This window comes from Sinocyclocheilus grahami, unplaced genomic scaffold (genome assembly GCF_001515645.1).
Source record: "Sinocyclocheilus grahami isolate Dianchi unplaced genomic scaffold, SAMN03320097.WGS_v1.1 scaffold123.1, whole genome shotgun sequence".
Taxonomy (NCBI): Eukaryota; Metazoa; Chordata; class Actinopteri; order Cypriniformes; family Cyprinidae; genus Sinocyclocheilus; species Sinocyclocheilus grahami.
The window spans coordinates 1,348,585-1,355,777 of record NW_015505302.1 but is presented as its reverse complement, the minus strand read 5'-3'; the positions used below and the strand labels follow the sequence as shown (position 1 = coordinate 1,355,777).

General features: G+C 38.4%; 1 long non-coding RNA gene across 1 annotated transcript; it reads right to left on the bottom strand.

The window, feature by feature from the left end:
• Positions 1-2,495: 2,495 nt before the first annotated feature.
• On the bottom strand, positions 2,496-3,430 carry LOC107590024 (uncharacterized). Its single transcript, XR_001609733.1, has 4 exons — positions 3,306-3,430; positions 2,886-3,045; positions 2,635-2,678; positions 2,496-2,511 (listed from the first exon to the last, which is right to left on the bottom strand). It is a non-coding gene; the product is annotated as an uncharacterized lncRNA (long non-coding RNA).
• Between the last annotated feature and the right edge of the window lie 3,763 nt (positions 3,431-7,193).

Sequence of the window (7,193 nt, the reverse complement as noted above, 5' to 3'; positions counted from 1 at the left end):
GATCACATTATTAGCGAATTGTTAATAGCAGTATGCATAGCAAATCAAGTCAAATTATTACTGTTGTTTATAGCAGCGGCAGCAGAAACTATCTGGTTGCATGAAATTTCAGTGATAACACATGGGGTAAGTAACAAAACAAGATTTTGTGAACTCTTCAAAGTGAAATAGGCATTATTTGTTTGCTTTTCATTGTTTAATAAAGACGCTTATAGTAATTCTAAGTACTTTCATGCAGATAGCAGCAGTATGCATAGCTATTCAGATTACAGAATTTAGCTAATTTAATAGTAGCAGAATGGCATAGCAAATTCGGATGCAATGTTTGAAATAATATTAGCAGCAGTCTGCATAGCAACCAATTATTATTGCTAATATAGCAGGGGCAGCAGAAAGTACTTTAGTTGCATGAAATTTCAATGATAATGCATGGATGGGCTACAGCAATTCTAGTACTTTCATGGAGTATAGCAGCAGTATGCATAGAATTTCAGATTGCGTTATTAGCGAAATATTAATAGCAGTTTGCATAGCAAATCAAATTATGCGTTTAGTTATGGCAGCAGTAGGTAGACCGTAGATTCATTTTGCAGACACTTTTATCCAAAGCGACTTACAATTTCTGAAGTTTCAGTGACTAAAAATGGATGGTATGTGAACTCTTCAAGCGAATAGGCATCATTTGCGTTTCGTTTATTTAAAAGGGGCTTATAGCAATTCTAAGTACCTTTTGTGCAGCAGTATGCATAGTTATTCAGATCGTATGTAGCTAATTTAATAGCAGAAGCATGCATAGCAAATTCATATGCAACCTCAGAAATAATAGCAGCAGGAAGTCAAATTATTGTTGCTAATATAGCAGCGGCAGCAAAAAGTATTTTAGTTGCTTGAAATTTCAGTGATAACGCATGGGGTAAGTAACTCTTCAAAGCGAAATAGGCATCATTTGATTGCATTTGCTTGTTAATAAAGAGACTTATAGCAATTCTAAATACTTTTGTGCAGCTGTAGCAGCATTATACATATCTATTCAGATCGCTATAGTGAATTTTAATAGCAGCAGCACGCATGGCAAAATTCAGACGCAATGTTAGAAATATTAGCAACAGTCTGCATGGCAATCCAATTATCATTGTTGCTAATATAGCAGCGGCAGCACAAAGTACATTTAGTTGCATGACATTTCAGTGATAAGATAACGCTTGGATGGTAGTGAACATTTTAGGTGAAATATTACTTTGCTATTCAATGCAACAGGTTTGGTAGAACTCTTCAAAGCGAAATAAGCATTAATTGGTTGTTTAATAAAGGGGCAGTAGCAATTCTAAGTACTTTTGTGCAGCAGTATGCATAGCTACTCAGATCACAATGTTAGCAAATGTTATAGCAAGCATAGCAAATTCAGATGCAAGGTTAGAAATAATATCAGCAGCAGCATGCATAGCAAGTCATATTTTTGCTGCTAATATAGCAGCGGCAGCAGAATGCGCTTTAGTTGCATGAAATTTTAGTGATAACTCATGGAGGGTAAATTAACTCTTTAAAGTGCAATAGGCATTTATTACTTTGCTTATTCAACAGGGCTTACAGCAGGTTTTGTGCAGCAGCAGTAGATTATGCTTCACAAATTCTGACTAAATATTACAACCTCGCACAGTAAATTTCTACTACAACATTGTGAGTATCATTAACAGCAACAGCATGTACTTCAACTCAGTATAGAAATGTTATTGAATATTATCATTAGAAGTGTCAGACTTGTGTTCCCGTTGTGTTGTTTTCCTCCCCATGTGTTCTTCCCCCCTTTTATCATTCTGTTCTTTTTTGGTTTTCTAGTTTCTGTTGCCATTTGAGTTCCATGAGTTTCAGCTGTGTCCCATTAATTTCCTTGTTAATTCCTTTATTAGTGCCTTAATTTAAGCCCTGTGTGTTTCCATGTTTAGCGTCCGGAATTGTGAGAAGGGTGTTCCTGGCAGTTTCAGGACCGCAGTTTTAGGACCACATTTCTAGAACCCTATTCTTTTGTAACAGCGCCACCTACCGAATTGGATAATATAGCGGAGGCTGCAGTTTCAGGACCGCATTTCTAGGACCCTGGTGGTTTAGTTTGTTGTTAAAGATATTGATTTTTTTTTTATTTCAATTGTGATTTTTGATTTATAAATGCATCAGATATTAATTGCAAAGTGTGTAATACCTGCTTTGAGTTAACAATTTTAAATTTAAATGAATTTACACTTAAAATATAAATGAAAAATGTATTTCAGTCTTTAAACAACTGAAAAAGTGGAGTACCTTAAGTCTTAATTTCTTGAAATATACTGTATATTGATTAGCCCCCTTAAGTTTTAGTATGAAATCAGCATTTGCGGTCACTAAATTACAGTTCAAGAATGCATATTTATATACTGTATATACACATTTTTGCAAGAACACATAATACAACATCATAAAAAAGACCCCATTTTCCATCAGTTGCTGTATGGACAGAAAGGCTGTAGGCTTCAACTCCTGAGAGAGATTAAAAAAAGAGAGAAAGGTTATCAGAGAACAATCACAGTTGGGTTAACAGAAATATCAGTAACAAAAGGTGCACTGGGCATTGTGCAAAAATAATTCATATTCTACTCTGACCTGTAATGATAATCCGGACCAGAAAGGAAGACCTGCTCAGCCTCCTGCAATGAGAAATTCCGTAGGAAAGCCAGGGCATATATGATGGCCTATGAAAAACAGTTAATTTAAGTATACTATTATAGCACTACTGAACAGCAAGCCATTATACATTGGTCCATACACGAGTAGCACCAGCATGCAGTTTATACAGTAGATTTTGTAAGTGCAGGAGCAGGACACTCACAAACACATTACATGGTCCGGCATACCTCTGCACTTCATCTGTGAAGCTCAGTTGTGTTGGTGTCCTATGCAGCACTCCTCTCAGACAGGCAAACAGGACAGTTGTTCCTCACTGTCGAGGTAGACAGGCACTCAGGAAGAGGTTAGCTTATGAGACCACTTAGAGGGCTTCCCGTTGAGTACACCCTATGGGCAAACCATGGTACAAAATCTGTTATTTTGAGGAAATTGATACATATCAAGATAAAGATACAAGATACAGAAGATAAAGATACAATAATTTGCAGCATAGTTAAAAGATATTGTTAATGCTATAATTAAGGCCCTTGGTGAACCTTTACTATGAGTTTGTTTGTAATAATGATTAAATGTGAACATTGTTTAAGTACCACTAAATGCTCCTCAGATCCCTGTAACTTCACAATGAAGTCCAGCAGTCTCTTTACCTCTGCAGTGTGGTCATCGACAGCCTGAATGTGGATCTCCTCTGAGATAGCACTCTGTACACTGGCTGAAGAGCTCCTTGGAGCAAGTGTCTGGCCTCATCAGTCCAGAAGGCAAACCGCTGACCATGCCTTTCAAGCATCAACAAGATTAATCTAAAGTACTGCCAAAAGTATAGGCTAATAACACATATTGTGGTGCAACCAAGCAATGAGCCCAGTTTAATTATGAAAGATGATTTATACTTAACTAATATGCTAAAACAATGAGTATCAAACAAGTTTTCACACTAATACAGTAACCTACAGGTAAACTTGACACATCTCACATCAGCATACTTTTATCATCTTTTTAAGTTTAATTAATGTGATGGCTAGATTTACTTATTGTAGTCATTATGTCAACAAGGTTTAGCTTAATGAAAACATGGCCACGAATTAAGAACAAAGTAATAATCAATAAAACTAGCAATCGGGAATTCATTATTATTTCTTAGCAGTTGTCTCGTTGGCTACATAAACTTTGCATCGTTTTAAGGTTATAAAATAAAACTTAATTGAAAATCGTTAAAGTTACTCCCTCTGATTGCTGTCCATGTCGTCCATCTTTAGTGATCCAATTCGGTAGGTGGCGCTGTTACAAAAGAATAGGGTCCTAGAACTGCGGTCTTGAAACTGCAGCCTCCGGTTGTGCAGGAACATACTATTGGGAATTGTTCGTCAACCCCTCAGTCTACGTGTGTGATCTTGCCTGTGTTCCTCATTGTTTAAAAGAATAAAGACTGTTGATGTTTATCCACACTCCTTCACCTCCTCGTTTCCGCCACAGTAGGCGAGCCGTGACAGAATACAAGACCGAACAGAAAGTAAGCGGTGCCCCTTCTCCTCGTTTTTGTTTCCGTTTTTTTGAAAGTGTTTTTGTTTTCTGAGTTTTCCCTTCGCGCGGCATGGAAACCGCTGCACGCTTTGCCCCGTCGTTGTCAAGCCCGCAGGCCGCGCCATTGTCAAGCACTCCGGTCACTGCAACGACAAGCCCGCCGGCCGCCCAGTTCACCCGTAATCGAAAGAGGAGAAATTACTGACTCAGGGCCCTCTTCCTCGCCCGAGAGTGCGCCCGAGTGCACGCTCCAGTATCGGCTCCAGCCAGTACCGCTGCTTCCTACACGCAGAGTACGCAGTTTGCGTAGGGCACCGAGACCGCTCGCACCTCATGTTTGTGGCTGAATGCAAATGATCATAATTGATGGACAACTATGCCCGTGAAAAGACATCAGCAATCCGGCGCCGAGAAAAGAAAAAGAAAAGAAAAAAGTGAAAATGAAGCCCATGCACAGGGCCGTCGTTAATGGGATGAAAGGTGGTGACGATTATCGGGGCCAGCTGAGGGGGGCCCCCCGGCGTTCTCAACTGACTGGCTGAGGCCAGCCTAAAAAGATGCTCAGGACAGTTGACGGGCCACTGCTGCGCTTCGTCACGAAAGCTTATCATTTGTACGTGTTTGTAAGCCTTGCCAATTTAAACATTCAAAGGAGTTTAAAGCATTTAAACACAAGACGCGAAAAACTCAACTCAGTACTCGCGCGCCATGTTTGGTGCGCATGCAGAGAGCCGCGTCTCATGGACAGCAACACCGAACCGAGCTCTCCTTCGCATCCTCCTGCACCTGAACGAACAAATACAAATCGCAGTTTAAACATGCAAACAGAAAAAGATGCGAAAGAGCCCAATTCAGCACATACGCGCAGTTTTCTGTGCGCACAGGGTGCACGCAGAGAGACGCGTCTCAAAAGCGCTTGAACACCGAATTTACCTCTTCTTGCTCTTGTACCGACAAATACATACAAAATTATGTCAAAATATCCATCCTGGAGAGTATCCTCGAAAAAACTGTCGGTTATGTCTAAAGTGAAAGTGAACAGTGGAGAAAGAAATCAGATGTGTATCATTATAATGGATGCATTGTCTCTTAAAGTGACCTCGCCTAATTTACTAGCTGCTGTCGGTGTCCTTAACGTTAATCCAAAAAAATGAAAGAAAGAAAATCACTCACTGCTCTTGACCTGACCATGTTTTGCTTAAGTGTTTTTTCTTTAATTGCTAATGCGACCTTTTTACACCACAGACTGAACAAAATTAAGCATTGCTTGGTAATTGGTCAACAACGTCTTGATAGTTGTGTAAATATTGTCATACTAACAGTTGTCTGAATTTTTGGTTGATTGTATATCAAAGTTATCTGACATTATCAAGATGAATTTGTTCTGACACAGTTAAGGATTATTTATAGTGCAACCTTATCATTTGAGGTGGATATTGAGACATTTTCAGTTTGACACTTTTTTTTGTGCCCTTTTGATTGATAGGATATAATCAGCCCTGATCATCGGCTGTTTTTAAACAATCTGATAGTAGATAATTGCATTTATTGGCCGATACGGATTATTGGCTGATACGTTGGTGCAAGAGAGTAGCCCAATAATAGGTGTGTGACTTTCCTTCTTTGTTGTCCTTCCTGGTATAAAGCATAAGGCACCATCTCACCTGGGACACCCTAGACAAGCAGAAACAGGAACACCTACATATTCCTAGGTTACGTTTCACTTTTCTCGTAAATGTGCTACTCCCTTTGGGCTTCAACTTTCCACTGGGTGTAAAATTAAAGCTGAAACAATATAGTGTTCATTCATAAGTGCTCACAATTCATTCAAAAGTGTTTTTGATGAGAGCACTTCATCTCACACAAGGCTTCAATCCTTTTGTTTTGTGACATGATTCTTCTTTTACAGGGCTATTAGATATCAGTGACAGAAACAACTGACAGAATGGCACCGCGTTATATCGCATTGCCTATACCTTAATGATATTACACAATGTGCTGAAAAAAAAAATTATTCACCACAATGATGTCCTGACAAAATGGCATCATCAATTAAGCTTGTTTTAGCTAATCAAGCAAAATGTGACTCATTTGGGCAGATTTTATTGAACATTTGAAATATGCTACTGACTTAAGCTTAGTCAATAGTTTTGGAGATTTCTCAATCCGAGTTTGGGAACTGTACTCAACTCGCATACCTGTGGAGCACGGTAGACTTCCAGAAGTGTTCCTTTGACCAGAAGATGTCCTCCGTGTGCGGGGTTTCAGTTCACTCCAACAGTGAGTCATTTTAAGATTGGTTCAATTGATTCGAAGCTTCAGAAAGCATATTTCTCATATTACTAAATAAAAACAACAACCAAGCAGCTCACTACAACAGCATTGTAAAACACCACCAACTCTTTCTAAAACGGTATTTCACTGTATATCCTTTAAAAGATGTATGACATTTTCATGTTTTGTTCAACAACATAATTACACAGTCATTCCTCAAACATTAATTTTGAAGCTGCTGTAGCCTATGTTTAGGATGTAGTATTATTATTAGTAATATTGCATACTGTTTAATTACTATGAGCACAATAAATAATACAAACTGAAATACTGTTTTGATCGTTTAGATGACATTTAAATGACGTCACAGTGGTTCAAGTATTTTAGCAGGTCAAGTTATTCAGCTGTTTTTACTCATCTTCTCCAACACAAATCATTCAACCACATAAATAAATAAAACTTTAACTTATTTCATGCTCATTAATGTTTAAAAAAATTTCCATAACCTTCATTAAAAATGTTTTTAAGTATAAACATTTCCCCTATTGCCATTTGCTCTAAGCCACAAGTTTGCTTTACAAAACAGAAAACAGCGATGTGTGGCCATGTGGCACAACCACAGCACCGGAAGTAGAGCTACTGGAGAAGTAGTCTATGCCGTGTGACCAAAAGTCTGCTAGAGTCAAGTTTTAAAAGAGTGGGAAAAATGTCTCAGTATCACAAATACAGAACACTTTTTC